Below are 24,871 nucleotides of genomic sequence, written 5' to 3' on the forward strand. Positions count from 1 at the left end.
CTTCACACTGGTCACATGAGTAACATCATGAACATGTTGTAATTCACATGAACACTGGGATGTCACACTCTTCAGTACGGGCATCTTTCACATGATGCGAGGGACAGGGGCACTGTCTCACTTGACCAATTGACGCTCAGCATTACCCTGTGTGACAATGTAATGAGTGTGCCATGTAACAGATTGGACATGCTATTTGTATCCAGTGAACGTAATCCTCTTTAGGTGCATCTGTGATGGGTCTGTGTCGTGATTGCAAGTGTCTCACATGTACGCACACCATGCCACAGGGGCATTTCAACAGCTCATTTGTGTGATGGCATCATAGAGCATTTGTCCACAGACATACAGATCTGCATTCTGAGGATGGGTGTGGTGTAGTTTAGTCAAATGCACAAACTAGGCACAACATCACAGAAATTTAAAAAATATAGCACATGTGACGTGGGTGTGTCCTTGCAGTCAGCTGTCTGGATGTGTTGACAACCTTCTCATGCAGGTCACGTGACGTGTGTCACTGACGTGAAACATTGTTCTGGTAAATCAGAGCAGACCAGCTGAACATCTCAGTGCATGTCATGTACATTTCACTGACAACAGGTGAATCAGTTTTGTTGTAGGAGTGCCAAGTAGCTGGCATAAGTATAGCCCACGGCACAATCTTTTTTCATTTGATGTGTTGAAGCAGTGTTGATTGTGCTATGTACATTGTAATTGTTGTATGCTGATAGTTGTACACCTTTCTCCCCAAACATGTTCTGCAGGGCACCCCCTCTGCCAAGGCCGTTGCCTGACTTGAATGCCATGAGGGAACGTGATTGCATACGCCGCTACCGATTCACGCGTGAGTTGATTCAGAAGTTGACGGACAGGCTGGAACCACATCTCCAACCGCCACACAGGTATCCAACTGCACTGACACCCAAGGTAAAGGTGATGGCAGCCCTACATTTCTTTGCCACAGGTACGTTCCAATTCACCATAGCTGATGTGGGGGGGATGTCCCAGACAATGTTCAGTGGTGTTGTACGTGATGTCTTAGCTGCTATGTTGGAGCACATTGATGAATTCATTAAGTTCCCTTCTCCAGAAGAGTTGATCAATGTCAAGGGTGAATTATATGCCCTGGGACACATGCCACATGTAAATGGGTCCATTGATGGGACACATGTTGGACTGGTGCCACCACAGGCTCAGGAGCAGGCCTTCCGCAACAGGAAACATTACCACTCCATAAATGCCCTGGTGGTTTGTCTTGCTAACATGATGATTTCCCATGTTTGTGCACATTTTCCAGGTTCGTGCCACGATGCATTCATCATGAGGCGGAGCAGGGTACCACAGATCATGCTGCAGCTGCGCAACCATCGTGCATGTCTTGTTGGTGGGTAAACACTGTTTCTCATGTATGTCTTAATGTGATTTGTCTCTCTCACGGCTTCTCTTTACACACTCATTGCCATGATGTATTGTTGTAGGAGACGCCGGATATCCAAAAAAGCTGTGGCTCATGACTCCACTACGCAACCCCAGAACTACTGCAGACCAGCGCTACAATAATGCACACGGGAAGACCAGGTGTGTGATAGAGCGTACGTTTGGACTTCTGAAGAGCCGGTTCAGGTGTCTCGACAAGACAGGCGGATCCGTACCATATGCCCCGCTCAAGGTGTGTAAAATCTTCATTGTGTGCTGCATGCTGCACAACATGGCAGTGGAGAAGGACGTGCCATTCATCCTGGATCCTGATGATGAGAAACATCCACCCGTTGAGGATGAAGGCCTTGTCCAGGATGCTAGCGATGAGGAGGATGATGATGATATCCGGAGTCAGCTCATACGCAACTTCTTCTCATAACGGTGAGTACCTGTAAAATAGTGTTCATGCTACTACCATGGAGTGACATGTGTAGCATACTGTGTGTCCAGCAGACTGTCTACAATGTCACTTTGATGTTTGTGTCCCAGTGTCACACAAGTGCCGATGTGATGCCACACACATGAGCGCAATCAGTGAACTTTGAATGTACAAGTGTACTACATTGTTAGTGTTCTATATATGACCATGTCAGAATTAATATATCCAGGACGTGACCCCTTGTGTGCCTGTTCTTTCCAGGTCGTCCTGCCTGCTGTCTGTTTGTGTCATCTTGGTCCTCCTGCAATTCCTCTTGATGATGGCAACGTCCGATGAATCTGCGTTCCCTGTACGGACATGTGGAAATGTCATTTTGGGTAAGGATTACAAACAGGCAGTTTATTATTGGTATGGTTCATAAATGTGTGGAAACTGTACATGCGCATGTTGTAGTCCCATACATACATTATATATTAAACAACCAAAGAGTGACTTAGTGAATGAATAAGATTAGTACGTTTTCTTAGACAGATTTGGACAGACCACCAAAGGTAAGCTATTCCTTACTGTCACAAATAAAGGTTATACACCCAGAACAAGGCAAAACACTCCCATTAAGGGGGCATGGCTAAGCAAGACATCATGGCGGACTTGTGCTAGATAGCTCCATCCAGCCCAGCACTGATCCGGCAATTATCCTGCTCCCTCGGATGCTTCAGCGGTCCTTGAGGGGATATCCTTGCCTTGGAGGCCGGCAGCGTTGGTCCGGAGCCCCGGCGGAGTGGCTGCGGTGCCGGTGGATGGAGGTGGCTGACCCAGTGTGCTGCAGCCTAGCGAGAGCCTGGGAAACCTGGACCTCGATTTTGGCATGTCCGGAGCTGTGCGGCTGATGGCGGTGGGCCTCGGCACAGAGAGGAAACTCCGACCGGTACCGGGAGTGGGGGCAGCATAGAGGGGCCCGAAGACGACGTTGGCTGTAGGCCCCCCGGTGAGGAGACCTCAGGTGGAGTGCTCCGGACTGCTTGCCGGGCTGCTCCGGCATTGCTGCAGTGCGAGTGGCTGCTCGGTGCCCTGCTGCCTGGGACATTGCATTGGTGGTGGCGGCAGTTGAAGAGGTGTGTGGGGCTCCATCTGGCCCACCTGGGGAGTCCCCCTTCCCGTCGTGAAAACTAACCCCCCTCCCCCAGCTCATCGGGAGATCGGCGGTCGGGCCGGACCGCGTGGGGAGTGCAGCGGCACAGTGGGTGTCACGGACGGTGGCGGAGTCACCCGAGGTGCGGGCGGTGGCCGCGCCGGGGCCCGCTGGGGGTGGCCTGCCCTCTGTGGGGCCGTGACTGGCCTTGAAGTGGCCCTACACGGTGGACGCTGTTTGCCCCCCCCCCCTCGTCCAGCCCCATCGGCGGCCTGGTTGTGGTCCGATGATCCGGGGCCCCTCCCCATATTTTGGAAGGCAAACTGGACAGTTGGTGTGGTGGTGTGGGGCCCTCCATTCCCCCAAGGAGGTCGGTGGCTGGGCCGGGTCGCACGTGGAGAGCGGTGGAGCGGTGATTACGGACCGGGCATTGGAAGAGCCCGTCTGGTGGCTGGAGGGGGCCCGAGCCTGGGCTACGGCCTGAGTGGCGACTGGGCCTTGGCGGCATGGGGCGAATTGCCGCTAACCAGTGCCCATTGACTTTGGCCCTGCCCACGCGGATTTCGGATCACCGGGCATCGGCTTGGCCCCGACACTTGCCGGCCTCCTGCAGTGGGTGATTCACCGGTGGCCGCTTGCGGCAATACACCCAGTGGGGGCCCCAAAGGACAATACGGCTGGCGGGCTCCCCCCTTGGGGGTGGCGATGAGGAGTGCATTGCCATGACCAGAAGTAAGGGAAGCAGTGGCCCTACAACACACGGGCCCATCGATAAGTTCATGAGCCCCGGGGCGGCGAGTGGTACTACCGGACACTCACGGGAGGGCCTGCCGGATAATGCAATGCTGCTGGCCGCCATAACCTAATCCAGGGACATGCTTGATGCCAAGATTTACGCGGTTGGGTCGGATGTGATGCTGCTGCGGCAGGACCTGCGGAACGCGGTATCCCGCATAACGGAAGTGGAAACGCGGGTGTCGGGGGTGGAGAATGATCCTCAAGCAGAAGGTGGCGAAGCTGGAAAGTACCCAGAAAGGCCTGGTGCTGCGTGTGGAGGACGCGGAAGGGTGGGCCCGTCGAAACAACCTACGCTTCGTGGGCTTCCCGGAGGGATGTGAGTCGGGGGGCATGGAGCGTTTCCTTATGCAATTGATTGAGGGCTGGATGCCTCCAGACGCTCTCTCCTGCTGCTTTATCATCGAACGGGCTCACAGGGCGTTAGTGCAGAAGCCACCGGTCGGGGCCCGGCCCCGTCCAGTAATCGCGAGGCTACTGAACTACTTTGACCGGGATGCCATCCTGAAACAGGCCAGAGCGAAGGAGCCTCTCATGTTTGACAATAACCGGATTATGTTGTTCCTGGATTACACACGCCTGGTACAGCAGCAGTGCCAGTCGTTCCAAGCAGCTAAGGCCCGGCTAAGAGAACTTAAGCTACAGTATGCCCTGTTGTTTCCGGCACGTCTTCGTGTGGTGTTTCAGTCACGGACGTTTTTCTTTGACTCTCCAGAAGATGTCTTCAAATGGACAGATGAGACTGTGCGGGTGAGGGCCCATACCCCCCCAGGTCGGCACTCCGATTCGTCATTAAGTGAAGGGGCGCAGCAGGCTTCACAGAGACAACGCTGGCGGGGCTCTCGGAAGCCCTGATCTCAGAGGCGATCACAATCCTGCAGCTCGACGTCGGAGGAGATGCGGCGCCCCAGACACAGAAGAGTGGACTCTCAGTCCCGGCCGAGGGAGATAATACTGGTGAACCCTCATAATTGGACCATGTGTACGTTTTTTTTTTTTAAAACCTTTATTTTAGCATTCAGTAGAAATACAAGCATGGGCCTACAACCGCTGGGGCCGGCCGCTAGACAAATTAAAATTTGTTGATATCACAATACGACACAGCTCATCAGCCGACAACCCGAGATCAGGCAGCGATTCAGAGTAAAACTTGTATTGGAATGCATAGCTGGATTTCAGGATAAAACAGAGGTTTCATTTTATATTATATAAGAGAGGATCAGGTGCCATACAATCAAACAGGAGAATACGGGGGCAGGGCGAGAAACAGGATATACAAGTAATGCCACTATAATGGAGATTTGGCGCCAGAGCATATAGGTCGGTACAAAAGAACACACAATATACATTTCCATGTTGCGCCACTACTCGAGGCCTGCCCGCCCATAAATCAGGATATCATAAAAGCAAAAGCACGAAGAACAAGCTTACGATAAGAATCCGAATGATTCGTAGCTATACTGACCCTACGAGAAAGAAAGAGAAAGAAAAAAGGCCATAGAAAATAAAAAAGGCAAAATAAAAACTCCAGCCCCCCACCCTGCACCCCTGCAAATGGCTACAGCCTAACCCCACTAGCAGCGTGCCTGTCTTCCCTAACAACTAAAACCCCAAGGGGAAGGAAAAAGACGAACGGAGGAGGGCATATCCATGTGGGCTCCCAGCCCCTTTAGATCCCCCGCCTGAAACAGCCACCCCCTATCACTAAAAGACAAACTTATGACAGCAATGTAGAGAAATTAGAGGGTACCGAGAGACACCGCCCAGCCTCCTAGTGCAAACAGTTGCAGGTCCAACACTTGTAAAAGCCATGCCAACCCATCCCGATCCAGCCGATGTCAACCTTGGCCCTTCCGAACGAAAACACGAACCCCTTCCAGCGAGACCCAAAGGCACACAAAGAAGCAATAAAGAAGAAAAGAGTCAGCAGAAATCAGCCCATGGCTACCAGCAGGCAGTAAGTCCTCAGGAACTGTAGATGCAGACGAACTCTCCCTCCGAGGTGAACAGTCCCAATGTGTGTTGAATAGGAGGCATAGCATCGCCAGGAAAGGAGAAGATGACCACAAAATGAATGGAAAGTCACAGACAAAAGTCTCCTGGAGGGGAATGCCTGACGATGTCTCAAAAGCCGGTAGTGGTGGAAAGTTCAGCAATACCATGCCATCCTCGGAAACACCGTCCACCAGGGCACCATCCGATGGTTCCAGTACTCGTTTCTTCACAAGGTTCTCGCACAGAGTCAAAATGGCCACGTTTTGAATGGCTGCAGAATACTGTTTCAACAATAAGGCTGGGCCCGGTTCCACCAGGAGCATTTCAGATAGGCGCGTGTCCAATTTGCTCAACAAAGTATCCACATGTAAGCGGAAAGCCCAAAGTTCTGCCAGTATTAACCTCAGCGATGGCTCTTGCTCCGTTCGATCCATGTTCTCGTGCTCGATATCAATCACTATCACCTCCCCGGGTGAATCCGGCATCCTCGTGGGGGACAGACAGGATGTCGAACGTGCAACTGCGAAGGGTGACCAGTCTTTGTTCGCAACCACCGTCAACCCAGTTAAGGCCGCAGGCCGATGACCCCGAACCACCGAACCCCGGCGGGCGGCAACCGGGTCCGCGGGACGGGGGCCCCCGACCCGCAGCCATCAGCACGGAGACTCACTCCTCCGTCGATACTGAGCAATGAAAACGATTGCCACCAAATCCGGGCAGAAACAAAGCCTCCACTCCGGTCGACCGGGCCCAGCCTGAGTCTCCTGGCCGATGTTATTGTACTACAGCCCGGCTGTGAAAGTACTCCAGGCCCCGGCTTCACCGCTGGAGCAGGCCGCAAACTTAAATTCGATGCAACTCCGTCAAACAAGCCTATAAAAGTTTCCGGATTTCACCATCGGAGTGCGGGACAGTTCATGCACACAGAGACTAGGCGTTAAGTCAGGATAACATGCAGGATATCGCGGCGGGTTACGAGGGTCGACGGAGCCGGGAGCCTAAGCAGCCATCTTGCTTGCTGACGAAGCTCCTCCCCTATGTGTACTGTTTTTTACTGTAATACTGAGGGAGCCCTGCGTGGGCTCGGACCCTGCAGCTCTCACGCCTGTAGGTAGCGAGAGGCACTGTTAAGGGTGGTATGTTAGGGATCCATTGGTGGGAGAGGCCCGGGTCCCCGGGTTGGGGGCCTGGCTCCAATCATCCGCGACAGGTACTTCAATGTTTCATGAGGTATGGGGTGGGGGGTTTGTTGGGGGTTGGGGGGTTTGGTTTGGGGGTTAAAATGGGCTGTTACACCGAGCATCACATGCAGTATTTTCACTTTGCTACAACTACTGTTAAAGGCCCACTCACATTATGCCCATAGATGGCTAGTGGGTTGATAATGGTCCAGGGATCCCCGGGCCCCCTTCGGGTGGTAAGCTGGAATGTACGTGGGCTCCTAGATAAAATCTAGCGGGCTGGTTTAAGACAGGCCAAGCAGGTCGGGTGGATGTTCTCCTACTTCAGGAAACCCACCTGATGGGTACTAAGGTGCTTTGTCTACAGCGCTATGGTTATCAACAAGTATTTCATGCTGGCTTCACACAGGGGTCCAGGGGTGTGGCCATCCTCATCCATCGTAGGGTCCCTTATGTACATGCACAACAATGGCTAGATGGGCAGGGGAGCTATGTCTTTGTCCGTGGTATGATTGGGGCGGAGCCGGGGGTGTTGGGATGTGTGTATGCCCCCCCTCCTTTGCAGTGGTCACTGGTGGAGTGGTTGTTGGCGTTGTGGTCTGATATGCCAGAGGTGGTTTCTGTGGTGGGCGGTGATTGGAACGATGTTATAGACCCCAGTAGGGATAGGTCCAGAGCGGGGCGGGCTTCCGGGGAGCTCCCAACCCACAAAACTACAAGCACTGGTGTCCAGTCTGGATTGGGTGGATGTGTGGCGCCTTCGACATAGCAGCAAGAGGGAGTACACTTTCTTGTCAGCAGTACATGCGTCCTTCTCGAGGATTGACTATGTGTTTGTCCCCAGGGGGGTGGCCTCGAGGGTGGTGTCGGCTGGTATTCACCCTAGAGGGTTATCGGACCATTCCTCAGTGTACATCGACCTACAGTTGGGTGGGGCACGGCCACAGTTCCGATGGCGCCTCTCAGTGTGGCATCTACAGAATGCGGACGGAGTACGACACACATATGCGGAGGCTATCGCGGATTACTTGACCATAAACCTGGGTTCGGTCTCGGACGCGGTGACCCTATGGGAGGCAATGAAGCCTACCCTTAGAGGGGCTGACATCGCCTGGTGCGCGGCTGCGCGTAAACGGCGCAGGGAAGCTTTGGTGGAGGTAGAGGCAGAGGTGGAAAGACTGGAGCGTCAAAGTAGGGTGGACACTGGTGATGCGAGGGTACGACGCCTGCTGCAGGCTCAGCAGTCGTATGCCTCTCTTCTGTTAGATGAGGCCAGACAGGCATGGTTGGCAACTCGTAGCAGAGTTTGTCAATGGGGAGATAAATCTAGCAAAATGCTACATAGGCTCTGCCAGGGGACCCTTTGCCCCCAGGCCCTTCCGGGTATACTGGATGGGAGTGGCTCACCATTGGTGGACTCCCAACCGATAGCGGATAGCTTCGCTGAGTACTATGCTGACCTCTATGCCCCGCAGGAATACCTGACAGAAGAGTGGGTGGAGAGATTCATTGGGGACCTCCCGTCAAAGGCTGTGTCTGATGAGACGCAGCGGCAGCTGGACTTACCCCTATCGGATGAGGAACTGGCTGGAGCCCTGGGGGGGCTTAATTCGGGGAAGGCGCAAGGCCCTAACGGGTTTCCGAGCGAATTTTTCAAGCGATACCATCTCCAACTGGCCTCGCATTATCGGGCTGTGGTAGAGGAATCCAGGGAGACCAGGAGGCTTCCCCCGGACTGGCGTCATGCGGAGGTGGGGATGTTTCTGAAGCCGGGTCGGCCCCTGGAGCAACATGCCTCCTATCGCCCGATCTCACTCCTGAATGTGGAGGTCAAGGTGTTGGCCAAAGCGTTGGCTAACCGTCTCATGCCACATATATTGGCCCTGGTACACTCAGACCAGGTGGGCTTTATGCCTCAACGTGCGACACGCCATAACATCAGGCGGTAGCATATGGCACTGGCGGCAATTAGACGGTCCGGGACTCCGGATGCTCTTCTCCTGGCGGACATGTATGGGGCATTTGACTCCCTCAGCTGGGTCTACCTCTTCGCCCTCCTGCGCAGACTCAATTTTGGCCCACGCTTCTTGTCATATATACGCCTCCTATACACTGAGCTGACCGCGTCGGTGAGGGTGTCCGGGGCTGTGTCCTCCCGCTTCTCGGAGCGGCGTGGCACGAGACAGGGCTGCCCCTTATCCTCGGCATGGGTCCGTATGGAGGCGCAGTTGAAGGGCTTTGAGTGGGCTCCAGGGGCCTCAGTAAGAATAGTGCTGTACGCTGACGATGTCCTCTTTTTTCTGACGGACTTGAACAGGTCGGCCGAGAATACTGGAGGTCATGAGAATCTTCGGCTAATCTTCCGGACTGTATATGAACCCCCTGAAGTCCATGATATGGATACTGGGAAACCCCGAAGCGGTGGGGCCCTGGGCTGACACGCTGCAGAAGGCGGATGGAGGGCTCAAATACCTGGGAGTGTTCCTCACGGACGCGCCCGTAGTGTCATGGGATAGGAACCTGGCACCGATTTGGGAGCGCGCGTGATCGGACATGAAACTCTGGTCCCGTATGCCCCTCACGATCTATGGCCGGTCGGCAATCTTCAAGATGGTCTCAGTACCACGGTTGTTCTACCAGCTGCAAATCCACCCATATCCGATTGCGACCAGATAGTTCGCGTAGGTAAATTCTGCGCTGGGACAGTTCCTGTGGGGAGGTAAGGCGGTCTGGGTAGCGATTCGTACGTGCTTTCTGTCCACATACTGTGGGGGATTGGCCTCCGAAATTCTCTCCTATTACCAAGCCTCCCATCTCCTGATCTTGAATGAGTGGTGGTATGGGGACAGAGGGGATCCAGCGTACGCACTGGAGCGGCGCTTGATGGAGCCACACACCCTGCACACGTTGCTGTATTCAGTGCCGTTGCAGAGGGATCTGCCACTGGCTACGAAACTAGTCTTTTGTGTTTGGCGCCACTCCCTGAAGCGCATGGGGTGGTGGAATAAATTGATGGATGAGACCCCTTTGTGGCAGAACGGACGCTTGCCAGAGCTCGCAACGTTGCAGGGCTTTCAGGAGTGGGATGCCAATGGGATCTTGAACCTGGGGGATGTAGTGCTTAATGGTACACTTAAGTCCTTTACGGACCTGCAGAGGGAATTCCACATGCCTCTATCGCAATTCTTCCGCTACCTGCAGCTCCGTCATGCCCTTTCCCCAAGCTTGGAGGGCATTGAGGCGCTCCCCAAGTTTAGCCCCCTGAGGCCAAAGTTTTTATGGGAGATTTGGAGACTAAAAAGATTTCAAGGATATACCAGACCCTGGTCACTCATAGTGCTCAGTCGACGGACAGGTTGCGGGGAGTGTGGGAGGAAGACGTTGGCGCCCTTGAGGCCCAACGGGGGGTCGCGATAGCCATGCGTCTACGGCTCATTCAATTTACATTTCTGCATCGCGTCTATTTTACTCGGCGGGGGGGCGGGTCCGATCGCCTCCCCGCAGTGTCTCCGATGTGGTCAGGAGGAGGGCACCTTTTTCCATGCGGTATGGTCATGCACTGCCCTGGACCGCTTTTGGCGAGGAGTTTTCGCTTGCATGTCGGAGGTGTTGGGGTGGATGCTCCCCCGCACCCCGCAGTTGGCCCTTCTCCATGTGTTGGATGGGATAGGTGGCAACCTCTATAAACGGCATCTGCTACTTCTGGGCCTTACCCTGGAAAAACGGGATATCGCTAGGAGCTGGAAAAAGGATCGGGGGCCCCCGCTCTCTGCATGGAGGAATGGTCTAGATTTTAACATGGGGCTTGAACAGCCCATCTTTGTTTCCCGTGGCTGTCCGTGGAAGCACTATAAAATATGGAAGAGGTGGGCAGACTACAGAGGATTGTGGCTGGATCCCCCGAGTGAGTTGAATGATCCCTCTGGTGATTGATGTGAGAGGGGCTGTCTGTGGGGTTGGGTCCTGCTTGGCATGGGTACTCCCGAGAGGCGCGGGGCCAGGGGGAGGACTCTGTTCTGGGTGCTCCTCTGTGTAGATGTGGCTTGCTACGTATGATTCATTGGTATCTTGTGCATTGAGCTAGGTGGTCTTAAGCACAATCTGGGGTGGGTGGGCGGGGAGGGGGGGTAGGTTAATTGGCTCACCGGACTCAGATCTCTGGTGGAGGAACCTGTTTCTCTGTTAAGCCCAAGGCCCGCTTGAACTTCATATATTGCTGTGGCACTGGCCTCTGGGATGCAGAGCCCTGCGCCATTAGATGGGCGCTTTGAACAAGATTTTTATTGGATAAGAATGTATTTCCTTTATTTTGGTGCCTAATGCAGATGCGCACAGAGAAATAAGGCTGACACTGCTACATGTTTCGTTGTCCATTTATAAGTAGGCTGAGCCAAGGGGGAAGGGGTGGGGGTTGGGTGTTGTTTCCTTTTTAGGTTCCTTATATGTTAATTGAGCCCTGATATATAGTCATAATACAACTGGACGATATATCTGATTTATGCATGATGTGCTGCCCTCAAATTCAAGGTACTACAATGTTATTCATGTCTAGGTCTCCTCGTGGACCTGCATTCTATCTTGTCACAATTCCGTCGGGGGGATGCACAGTCTGCTTATGTACTGTAATGTTTTTCCTGCAATAAAATATGTTTTTTTTTTAAAAACACTCCCATTAAGGACATACCATGCCCTCGTGATTAGAAAAATGAAAAAAACGTTTTTGTTTTTAGAAGAATCCTCACTCACCACTAATTAGTGACATGCTTCATCATTGGGTTCCTGCTGGGGGGACCGAATGTCCACCCCAGTGTGCTACTACGCCTGGTTACAGCGGGGCTGGTTCGTGATGTGTGAAAACAGTGCAAAAAAACTAATGAGTGATTTTAAACTGTGTGTGACATTAAAAAATGCAAGGTTGTAACCTAGATACATTTTAATAAAGGTCAACCAGCATTAGGTTAAAAACAGTGTAAAACGGACTATAGAGGGTTCTGTATTATGAAACCCATATCCTTAGTCAAAATTGAGCAACATGTTTCTGCTGTAAATTAGCAATTTGGCTCAGCAATCGTCAGGACCCAAAAAAATATCCTCCGGTGGTATGCACTCGCTAAGGTGCACCCTCCCGTGGGGATTTTAATGTGAAAAATTCATTCTGTGATTTACTCACAGACATTGACCTGTAGAGGCTCACCAGACTTCACTAGAGCCAAATACCTGTAGAAAAACGGGAGACAAAGGAAGACACACATGACATCACATAAAGACAAGTACCTACATGTAATCAATAGGCATATTCCCCTTTAATCAACTTATTGTGTGCATCACCCCTTCGCATATGTTATCAGCTGTGTAGCAATATCACAACCGTTCATTTGCCTTGTCAAGGGTTGTGGACCCTCCTCTTCATTAAACTAATGTGGCTGGGTACAATTTTCTGTTGCTTACAGAAACAATTTTTAAGTTAGTTCGTATACAATATGCCATAGGGACCACTTTTGTTTGTCCCCGGTTTCTTGTATACTAAATTTATCCATAGTTCGTAGAAGCACCCCCTTTAAAAATAGTCGGCAGTAAAAGAATTGCGGCTATATTTAAAAATTCTTTTGCATTTTTTATTGTCACACACAGTTTAAAATCACTCATTCATTTTTTTGCACTGTTTTCACACATCACAAACCAGCTCCGTTGTAACCAGGCGTAGTAGCACGCTGGGGCGGACATTCGGTCCCCCCAGCGGGAACACAATGATGAAGCATGTCACCAATTAGTGGTGAGTGAGGGTTCTTCTAAAAAGAAAAATGTTTTTTTCATTTTAATCACGAGGGCATGGTATGCCCTTAATGGGAGTGTTTTGCCTTGTTATGGGTGTATAAACTTTATTTGTGACAGTAAGGAATAGCTTACCTTTGGTGGTCTGTCCAAATCTGTCTAAGAAAACTTACTAATCTTATTCATTCACTAAGTCACTCTTTGGTTGTTTAATATATACTTTAAATAGGGGTACAGGAGTGACTGTATTAACCCTGTCTCTCTTGTTGGTAATACTGTATATGTAGCAGCCCACAGCTGTGAGAGTTTAAATCTAGCTAGTAGTTCAGCCCCCATATTAATATCAAACATCCTTCAAGATGGAAGACCTAGGCCTCTCCTTTTCTAAGGAGGAAGTGGATGCTCTATTGGGCGACTCAACCTTGTTTGCTGACCCCCTCTTAGCGCATGCCATTTCACAAACCAGCGACTGGGAAAATCTGGGAGATCTTAAACGCAGTCGCATAAGGGCCATTCTACATGGCACAATGTTAAAAGAATATTTAAACAACAATGCTGCACCAAAAGGTTTGTTGGTAACGAATGCCCCAAGGATATTCTTGGATGATGCAGTGTTCAGAAAGGAGTGGGCACAAATTGCGTGGCACTGCACCCGGGATTGGGGTATTTTAATAATTAAGATTGCACTCCGTCTGTTTGAAGCTCTCTAATTAGAAATTCAGAGAACAGAAAGTCACTTTAAAGTGACCCTGACAGGTTATAAGAAGATATTAGATGAGCTAAACAAAGAACAGAACAAATATAAAGAAAATCTAGCTCAGTCTAAGTCACAAAAATTGCAAAAAGACCTGAAACGCTGGTCCTATGCCCAAGTCTATCCCCACGCTAGCCCCGACTGTCAGCGTTCTCTCACGAGGTTCCTGAGGTTTCCTTCTTGATGATGCACGCTCCCAACTCCCCCTATGAGTCAACCAACCCGCAAGGAAAAGGGGAAGTGGATTGAGAAACAAGTCAACAAACACTTGAGTCTTCCGAACCAGTGTTCTGGACTTCTTGTTAACACCTTCAGGAATTGATTCAATAATCAGTTTTGTGACACTACTATCCTTTTACTCAATTTAACTCAGAACAGGAGATACATTAGTACATACCAATCATTTAAGAAGCCCTTCTGACACTCCTTTGCCTGGATTGACTGTGATGAATTCAAACCTTGAAAGGCAATGTAAAAGTAATCAAAATCAAGTGGCCCGAACTAAAACTGCGTTCATAAAAACTAGAATTAGTTAACAGGGTTAGTGAGGTGTTTAGAAACACTACAACGAAAAACACCTTGCATACCTGGCAAAGACATGTTGGTTGCCTCAGAAGGATCCTGAAAAATAAATAAACAGAAAACACAAAACAGCAACAAGATTCTCTGCAATCTTGATATTCTAACCACCAGTGGAATATTTACTCAAAATCAAACTGAAGCGTTATCTCAATGTAACCTTGGATAACAGATTTGCTTTTATCAATGCTTTGTTATTATCTAGTCCTCTTGAACTTCCGTGGTTTACTTCTCACCAGTAACAATAAAATAAAGGAAAAGAAAAGTAACAAATGTGCAGGTATCAACGTTTGTAGTTCTTCACAAAGTCAATAAAAATGTAGAGTCACAGTTTGCAGGTATCAATGCTTTTTGATTCAGCTACGAAGTCTCTAGTCTCTGATTAAAAGCGGCAACTAGATTTGTCTTTGACAATGGTTGTTTGAACTTGAACAATAATCCTTACTTGTTTTCGACAGGGCCGTCGGAACAAAGGCCGGTGACACCACCGGAAATGCTGAAAGGGCTTGCCTGGAGGATGGCACCAGAAACTCTTCTGGCCTTGCCGGTGAAAGTCGTCCTCTGCACGAGAATGAAGACGGGTTCCAAGTTCCCAGGTAAGGAGGAGGAAGCGGGAGGGAAATCAGGTGGAGGCACAAGGCGGAGGTGGGGAGATGAGAAGCTGAAGGGAGATCTCAGAGGCTGCTTGGCTCAGGAACGCTCGTGAAGAATAGTGCTGGGAAGCGAAGCGTTTCCTTAAGGAGCAGCGCTGTATTTATAGGCTGAGGTTAGGGCGTGTGCTCTGCCTCTCACGTGTAGCGCTGCCAGCAGTTAGAGCGTGAGAGCGAGAAGGTTCTCCTAGTAAACTCCTTCTCCAAATAACAAGCATTGCTACCAACAGGGCAATAAGTATTGCAAGCATTGCTACCAACAAAGCAACAAGCATTGCTACCAACAAAAGAGTGAGAATAACATAATCAACATCTGATACACTGCTCCCATGAATGCCTTACGGTTTATCAAGCTGATCTTTACTACATCTGATGTACCATTAGGAGATTAACTGGTGATTGACAAGGAACCCATGACACCGACTATACACCAACGACGGGGACTGGTTACAACTCAGATACTTCAGTAGACTCTAACACTAGTGGCTCGAGCACTGACAGTACAGTTAAGAAGAACAGGGGTAGGGGACGAGGAAGAGGACGAGGACGACAGCAGCAACAACACTTATTTCAAGGCTGGCAACCTCCTTATCACCAACAAGGGATGGTGCCATATTATCCAAATGCTTTTCAAGCGCCTTTCCCACCAATGATGGGATGGAACCCGCATTTTGCCATGTCACTGTCATGTCGTTACCTCAGTGCCGGTGGAGAACACTGCTTCGCTAGCCTTCAAGGTGAGTTTACTTTCCATTCCAATGATGCCAGGTATATTGTGCTGATGTCATCAGTACGTTAGGCTGTAGCAAATGTTAAATCTCTGTGGCACCAGTCGAGTGAGGTAATTCACAGGATTATCTTGTGCCGTGCAGCATCTCATGGTCACGGTAGGCTTATTTTTCTGGCTTTGTTCCTCATTACTCGGTGTTGAGTTTGGTCACACCTGCTTGTCATGTTTAGCATAGTGGGGCATAGTTGCAAGAGCCAATGACTGGCTCCTGTGGGGCTTCCGTGTGTTTAGGTCATTCCTTTCCTCACTTGAGGAGCTGCTAACGGCTCTTGCGGGTGATGTCTACTGTCCTGTCATGGTCCTTACAGATTCACAGGGCTACATGTGGATTGTTGGCCTTGTGTCAGTAGCACTGCTATACATTACATTTTCTGAGATTAGGACCCTTAATCATACACTGTGAAATATTTGCTGGTCGCATGGATCTAATTGCATAGTAGCAGCCTCGTGAGCGTTACACTTGCTTAGTTCAGGTGAGAAACTGTACTACCTATTTATCTGTTGGTGTTGAAGCATCTGATCTAGTTCATTGCTAAATCTGTGATCACACATAGGGTACAGTGCCAGTGGTTACACTTCACAGGTGTTATTGGTACAGTGTAGGTCCAAAGGTATTCTGTGATTCTGTGACAAACGTATTGAATCCTTATGCATGTTTAACTTTGTTTCAGATCTCCCTCCATGTAGTTCCCATCCTCTCCTTCCCTTGCCTGATCTCCCTTTTGTGTCTGTCATTTGTACTCACACCAAGGGGCTATTTGGAGATGGAACCCTTTCAGCATCGCACCACTCTGATGATCAAAGGTACGGCCAATCCCTGGCAGTCGTGTGGAGAATCTTTCAGCCGCATTAGAGGTGACATCATTGCATGACTGTTATTGTCTTCAGAGCAATGCCACTGGGCATGTACAATGGCTAATGCAGCATGGCCTCACAAACAATGTTATCCTATTGTGTAGTAAGTGTGTTTGACACAGTACATTGTGCCTCAATGCTGTCAACGCACATCTCTTGCCAGTCTGCATGCGTTAAATATGGCATTGTTTACGAAGGTTGTTCATATGTGATTACGTGTACAGTGACAACATGCATGCTGTTGGGAATGGCAAATGTACCACATATTGCCTGACGTACATGGTTGTGTATGTGTTGTTTAGCTTGCTACACACAACGTGCAGGCTACACCTGCTGACGCTGTGTGTCCTGTGCCCCGCTTGGCCTTAGGCTGCCTAATCCTGTGCCCATGATCTTTGGCAACTGTTCAGACATTTAGCTCGCGGTGAGCCATGGGTGACCAGACACTCCAGCCTTCACATACACATGTCACTTTGTGCCCTGCTAGAATCCTTGGATTTGTGTGCTTGTTTCGCATGTTGTCACACCCATTCTGCCGTCATGTGTTTACTCATTTGTGCTGCTGCATCCCCAGCCACAACGCATCACTGAGTGGCCAGATCCTGCACCATACACACCTACAAGACACTCCTCCATCCATCTATTCTTAAAGCATGCCGCAGCTTGTCTGTGCCACTGTTGCACAGCCTCCATGAGAAAGGCAGGTCCATCAGCACCGGCAACAAGCACACTGCAAGACGCTCACCTCTTTTTATGACTCATGTGACACAACAGACTCTTGCTCCAGCCACCCTCCACACAGTGAACACCAGACATTCAACCACCTGGTATCACACTACCACAAACACACCCATGAAAGCTTCTCAGCCTGTGTGTGCAACTCATACTGGCAACACGATGCAGCCACACCTAACTGTGCGTCTACGTGCAAACAGGATGTGGGCCTCATACAGAACACGCACAACTTACAGCAGCACCACATTGTACTGGGTTGCCTCGTCAACACAACTGCACCACACATCGCCTTAATTACTGTAACGTAGTAGTACGCTACATCAGAACACCACTTCTACATAGCCATCACAGACGGATAGTCCAAAACCCACAGGGACCACAGACCAAACACAGGATTATGATTGGTCCAACTTAAGGAGGTACACCCTCCGAGTCACATACAACACCAAGGACACACTCTGCATTTTCAAACATCTGCACATCCGGGATCACACCAACTGCCTGTCCACCCTCATTGTAACTATCATCTACAGCTCTCCAATCCTACACACGTAATTATGCTAAGCCATCTATCAAACAATCAATCTATTCAATTAGTAAGCGCCCTATCTACCCGTGAAGGTCTCAATGCGCTGGTGGGGGAGCTGCTACAGATCAAAAATCCCAGTCTGGTGGAGTCTTCTGAAGGCCAGCAGGTCTTGGGTCAGTTGTAACCTTGTAGGGAGTGTGTTCCAGGTCTTTGAGGCAAGGTAGGAGGAGGATCTGTCACTGACGGTGGTTTTCTGGAAGTGAGGGAGTGTGGTAAGTGCGAGGTTTGCAGAGCGGAGGCTGCGGGTGGGTGTGTAGAAGCTGAGTCGGTTGTAATGGTATGCTGGTCTGGTGTGGTTAGGAGCTTTGTATGCGTGGATGATGAATCTGGAGGTGATCCTGTTGTTGACAGGGAGCCAGTGCAGGCCTCTCAGGTGTGGTGTGATGTGGCCGTGTTGGGGAAATGGACGATCATACGTGACGAGGCATTCTGGATGCGTTGCAGCCGTCTCATGTGTTTGGTTGGTGTAGCTGCATAGGGGGCATTCCCGTAATCCAGTGAGCTCGTGGAGAGGGCCCACATGACTGTTTCTCAAGAGTTTGAGGTGATCCATTTCAAGATTGTACTGGGCATGCAGAGGGTGCTGAGGCAGGAAGATGAGATGGCGTTGTCCTGCATGTTCATGGTGATGGAGGATTTGAGGATGACCCACAGGTTGCGTGCGTGGCTGGTGTGTTCTGGGGCAGTTCCTAGCGATGTTGACCAACACGAGTCATCACAGGCTGAGGTGGTAGGGCCGTGCATGAGGTCCTCCGTTTAGTCAGTATTGTGCTTCAGCCTGCTGTCCTTCATCCATTTGGCAACGGCCTTCATTCCTCTGTGGAGGTTTCCTTTGCCAGTCTGTGGTTCTTTGGTGAGGGATATGATCAGCTGAGTGTAATTGGTGTAGGAGATGATGGTAAGGATATGGCGTAGTGCAACATGGGTGAGTGGTGCCATGTGGATATTGATCAACGTCGAGCAGAGGGATGATCCCTGTGGGACGCTGCAGATGATCTCAGTGGTCTTGGAATGGAAGTGTGGGAGGCAGATGCTGTGGGCCCTGCGGGAGAGGAAGGATGTGGCCCAGGCCAGGGCTATCTCTAGGGTTCCGGCTTCATAGATGCGCGCCATTAGGGTGTCTTGGCAGACCGTGTGGAAGGCTGGTGAGAGGTCCAGTAGGATGAGGGTGGATGTTCCCATGATGTTGTGGTCTTCGAGGTAGCGGATCAGCAGTCTGTTGATAAACTTCAATGTTACCTTTTTTGTGAGAGGGAGATGGGCCAAACGTTCTTGAGGTATTTGTGGTCCGTAGTTTGCATATTTACTGAGACGTTGAGCTCTGGGCCAGGGACAGACTGATTTGCATATAGCCAGGTTCTGAGCTGGGATGGTGCAGTGAGATAAATAACGGTGATGGATCAAGCCCTGATCTTTGGACTGGGTAAGAGTGGTCTGCTTAATTCAGACACTCTGTTCATCACCACCCCCTTTTCTGAATCGTTTTTGGCCACTATAGGTGTGGCAGGTAAACAGTCAAAATATCGATTTTTTAATTTCGACTTACACTTATATCGAGTTGCTAATATCGATGGGACAGAATATCGATGTCCAGAATATCGATGGCCAGAATATCGACCCTAAGGTAAGTAATATCGAAATTACTTATATCGATAGCATATATATCGATGTAAGTAATTTCGATTTACTAATATGTGTTAGAAATTTTAGTTAAGTATTTAAATTAATTGTTATAATATGTGTTTAATATGTTTTTATAAATAAAAAATATATAAAAGTAAATAATATGTTTTACTACCAGAGCGGGTTGTGGGTTTTTAGGGGAATAGGGTGGGAAGTAATTTATTCGTAATTAAATAATTATTTTTTAATGATTAATTTATTTTGCAATGAAATATTAATTGGCAATGAATTATTTTAATTGATTAATTGATTAATTAATTGATAATTTATGTATATTTTTAAATAAATTATATGTTTTACTACTGGAGCGGGTTGTGGGTTTATAGGGGAATAGGGTGGGAAGTAATTTAATTGTAATATTAATTAATTTTGGGTAAAGGAGTATTTTTAGGGTTCAGGGTCAGTTTTCAGTTTTTGGGTAAAGGGGTATTTTTAGGGTTCAGGGTCAGTTTTCAGTTTTTGGGTAAAGGGGTATTTTTAGGGTTCAGGGTCAGTTTTCAGTTTTTGGGTAAGGGGTATTTTTAGGGTTCAGGGTCAGTTTTCAGTTTTTGGGTAAAGGGGTATTTTTAGGGTTCAGGGTCAGTTTCCAGTTTTTGGGTAAAGGGGTATTTTTAGGGTTCAGGGTCAGTTTTCAGTTTTTGGGTAAAGGGGTATTTTTTGGGTTCAGGGTCAGTTTTCAGTTTTTGGGTAAAGGGGTATTTTTAGGGTTCAAGGTCAGTTTTCCCTACTGTTGCACCCACTGGAGTGGGAATAGTAATTATTGTTAAGTAATTATATATTATATATGATTTTTAAATTTTTTTTTAAATTAAATATGTATTATTTTTTTTTTAACATTATTACATATATTTAAATATGTTTAAGTAATTAATAAGTATTATTTACAGTATTTTTTATGTTATTTTAAATTAACAAAAAAATCAATATATTTAACAACGATATTTTTAACATCGATATTATTTTTTCGATATTTTGGTACTTACCATGTTGTACATAGGGCGTCCACATTTTTGCTATCGATATAATTACGCCAATATTTGTGTAGGTCGAAATTCTGTCTGTCGAAATTCTGTCATAGATCCGGTGTGGCAGGGTATACTCAGACATGAGTCCCTTTCTCACTGCACCATCAGGATTCAAGCAAGCCAGGCCGAAGAAGGCTGAAATGCCAGAAACCGGTCCCCGGTAGCTTGTCTCCTTTCTGGTGAAGAATTGGCTTGGTAGTTTAGTCTGCCCTGTTCCGATGATGCACTGGGCCAGGGACAGACTGATTTGCATATAGCCAGGTTCTGAGCTGGGATGGTGCAGTGAGATAAATAACGGTGATGGATCAAGCCCTGATCTTTGGACTGGGTAAGAGTGGTCTGCTTAATTCAGACACTCTGTTCATCACCACCCCCTTTTCTGAATCGTTTTTGGCCACTATAGGTGCGGCAGGGTATACTCAGACATGAGTCCCTTTCTCACTGCACCATCAGGATTCAAGCAAGCCGGGCTGAAGAAGGCTGAAATGCCAGAAAGCGGTTCCCGGTAGCTTGTCTCCTTTCTGGTGAAGAATTGGCTTGGTAGTTTAGTCTGCCCTGTTCCCATGATGCACTGGGCCAGGGACAGACTGATTTGCATATAGCCAGGTTCTGAGCTGGGATGGTGCAGTGAGATAAATAACGGTGATGGATCAAGCCCTGATCTTTGGACTGGGTAAGAGTGGTCTGCTTAATTCAGACACTCTGTTCATCACCACCCCCTTTTCTGATTCGTTTTTGGCCACTATAGGTGTGGCAGGGTATACTCAGACATGAGTCCCTTTCTCACTGCACCATCAGGATTCAAGCAAGCCGAGCCGAAGAAGGCTGAAATGCCAGAAACCGGTCCCCGGTAGCTTGTCTCCTTTCTGGTGAAGAATTGGCTTGGTAATTTAGTCTGCCCTGTTCCCATGATGCACTGGGCCAGGGACAGACTGATTTGCATATAGCCAGGTTCTGCGCTGGGATGGTGCAGTGAGATAAATAACGGTGATGGATCAAGCCCTGATCTTTGGACTGGGTAAGAGTGGTCTGCTTAATTCAGACACTCTGTTCATCACCACCCCCTTTTCTGAATCAGCATTCTCCCGGCTCCCACTGAGGATAGCTGTCTGGAAGGTGATGTGGATTGTTTTTGGGAGAAGAGGTGCGCTGGCTTAGCTGGATTTTTTCTGAAATGTTGAGTAGCCATGTGTCAGATGAGGATCCGGAGTGGATGGAGTCCATGGTCCTGATGGTGTCTTCATTGCTGACGTAGTACCGGGCGGTCAGCTTATTTTTGTGGATGTTGGACTAAGGGGGGTGTACTCGTTTGGGGGGGTAGCGGAGTGGAAGTTGTTGTGGATGTGGATGATCTTACAGGGTCAGAAGGTGGACAGTGAGTCACACAGGTCTTGTGATGGTGCTATGTCATTGGTGATGTAGGTGGGAGTTGTGAGTTCAATTACAATGTTGAAGTCCTGTTTGCTATTATGTGCGTTGCTGTCTAGGCTGTCATGTTGGCGGTCCGGATGAGTTGGCGGTGTCTGCATGTGGCACTCTTGTGTGCAGTGTAGCTGTATGATGTTTGGTTGTGGAGCCAGATCCACTACAGCTTCCAACAGGTGCACTTGTAGGTCCTGAGGTCTTTGGTGAACCATGCGGCTATCTTGTTGTTGTGATATGTATTGGAGGCCTTGAGTGTGGCGAGGATGTCGGCGCAGTTGTTGATCCACTGTTTGAAGTTGATGGCAGCAGAGTCGGGGTAGGTGTGGTTGGCGGGTGGTCCCAGGGCGAGGGTGGCGGTCACTTAGTCCACGGTGGCCTTGCACCAACAGCGGCGTGGCATGTACTGTGTGCGGGGTGGTGTGGTGGGTTTACCAAAGATGAAATGGAGGCATCTGTGGTCTGTCCAGTGGTGTAAGGTGGTGTGGTTGAAGGAGACGTGTTGAGTTGCAAAGAAGATGGGGTCCTGTGTGTGTCCAGCGGTGTGGGTGGGTGTTGTCATGAGTACTTTTAATCAGAGGTTGACGAGGTTGTCGATCATGGCAGTGGAGCTTGTGTTGTTGTTGTTCTCAAGCTGGAAGTTCATGTCCCCAAGGAGTATGGAATCCTTGTAGCCAAGGCCGTGCATGCTGATGAGGTCAGGGATGGAGTTGATGGATCGTGGTTGTGGTCCAGGTGGTCTGTCGATGTGTGTTCCTCTGAGGGTGTTGTTGGCGTCAGTGTTTATCTGTAAGTGCATGTGCTAGGTGGTGTGGAGTGTGTCAGTGTTGGTTGTGACTCTGGGAGTGTTCACGTGGATGACGGCGAGTCCCCCTCCCACTCTGTTGGTGTGTTGTCTGTGGGAGATCTTATGGTCTTCTGGGATGGCTATGGCGATGTCGGTTAAAAGGTGGTGTTCAGCCTGGTCACCTTCAACGACACCAGCCAGCACAACTACAGCAAGAACCTCTACACAGGTACGAGTACCAGACTTATGGAGTACTTGTGCAACTCCAGGGTGCATGCACACACCTCATCCTCAACATCCCCTGCTACTGCCACATGACTGTCCTGACCTGACCTGACCTGGTCAGTGCCGGTTGCTCCACCCGCCACGTGGCCCACCTGCGTGTGCCAGTCCCCGTTGCGGCCGCCACTGCCGCCACTTCCAGTAACTTTTGTTTGCTTGCCTGTATTCCGTATTGTATTGTACTGTATTGTGTATTGCCTGTATTCTGTGATAGATAGTATTCTCTCTCCCGTGCTTGTGCCTTTGTCTGTTGCCCCTGCCCCTGATTGTACTCTGCTATCTCCGTGCTGTTGTGCCCCCTGTTTGACTGTTGTGCCCTTTCTTGGATTCGGTCCTCTCCTCTTGTGCTCCCGCTGACCCACCCCGCTCCCCGCTCCTTGCTGCTGCTCCGCCGTGGCCCTTCCCCCACTCCTTCAGCCTCTCCTGACATTGCTCCCCTCCCCACTCGCCACCCCACTCCCGCCTCCCAGCTGCTAACCCCTCCCACTGAAGTACTTAGGTGGGGCCCGCGAGGCGGGGAGCTGTGACCTGACCTGACCTGGTCAGTGCCAGTCGCTCCACCCGCCGCGTGGCCCACCTGCGTGAGCCAGTCCCCATTGCCGCTGCCACTGCCGCCACTGCCGCCACTGCCGCCACTGCCAGTAACTTTTGTTTGCTTGCCTGTATTCCGTATTGTATTGTACTGTATTCTGTATTGCCTGTATTCTGTGATAGATAGTATTCTCTCTCCCCGTGCTTGTGCCTTTGTCTGTTGCCCCTGCCCCTGATTGTACTCTGCTATCTCCGTGCTGTTGTTCCCCCTGTTTGACTGTTGTGCCCTTGCTTGGATTCGGTCCTCTCCTCTCGTGCTCTCGCTGACCCACCCAGCTCTCCGCTCCCTGCCGCTGCTCCCCCGCTGCCCCTCCTCCGCTCCTTCAGCCTCTCCAGATATCGCTCTCCTCCCCACTCGCCACCCCGCTCCCGCCTCCCAGCTGCTCCTCCCTCCCACTGAAGTACTTAGGTGGGGCCCGCGAGGCGGGGAGCTATGACCTGACCTGACCTGGTCAGTGCCAGTCGCTACTCCCACCGCGTGGACAACCTGCGTGTGCCAGTCCCCGTTGCCGCCGCCACTGCCGCCCCGGCCAGTAACTTTTGTTTGCTTGCCTGTATTCCGTATTGTATTGTACTGTATTCGGTATTGCCTGTATTCTGTGATAGATAGTATTCTCTCTCCCCTTGCTTGTGCCTTTGTCTGTTGCCCCTGTCCCTGATTGTACTCTGCTATCTCCGTGCTGTTGTGCCCCCTGTTTGACTGTTGTGCCCTTGCTTGGATTCGGTCCTCTCCTCTCGTGCTACCGCTGACCCACCCCGCTCCCCGCTCCCTGCCGCTGCTCCCCCGCTGCCCCTCCTCCGCTCCTTCAGCCTCTCCAGATATCGCTCTCCTCCCCACTCGCCCCGGCTCCCGCCTCCCAGCTGCTCCTCCCTCCCACTGAAGTACTTAGGTGGGGCCAGCGAGGCGGGGAGCTGTGACCTGACCTGACCAGGTCAGTGCCGGTCGCTCCACCCGCCGCTTGGCCCACCTGCCTGTGCCAGTCCCCGTTGCCGCCGCCACTGCCGCACCTGCCAGCAACTTTTGTTTGCTTGCCTGTATTCCGTATTCTATTGTACTGTATTCTGTATTGCCTGTATTCTGTGATAGATAGTATTCTCACTCCCCGTGCTTGTTCCTTTGTGTGCTGCCCATGCCCCTGATTGTACTCTGCTATCTCCGTGCTGTTGTGCCCCCTGTTTGACTGTTGTGCCCTTGCTTGGATTCGGTCCTCTCCTCTCGTTCTCTCCTTCTGACCCACCCCGCTCCCTGCCGCTGCTCCCCCGCTGCCCCTCCCCCGCTCCTTCAGCCTCTCTTGACATCGCTCCCCACCCCACTCACACCCCGCTCCCGCCTCCCAGCTGCTCCTTCCTCCCACTGAAGTACTTAAGTGGGGCCCCGAGGCGGGGAGCTGTGACC

This window comes from Lissotriton vulgaris, chromosome 5, assembly GCF_964263255.1.
Source record: "Lissotriton vulgaris chromosome 5, aLisVul1.2, whole genome shotgun sequence".
NCBI classification, from domain to species: Eukaryota; Metazoa; Chordata; class Amphibia; order Caudata; family Salamandridae; genus Lissotriton; species Lissotriton vulgaris.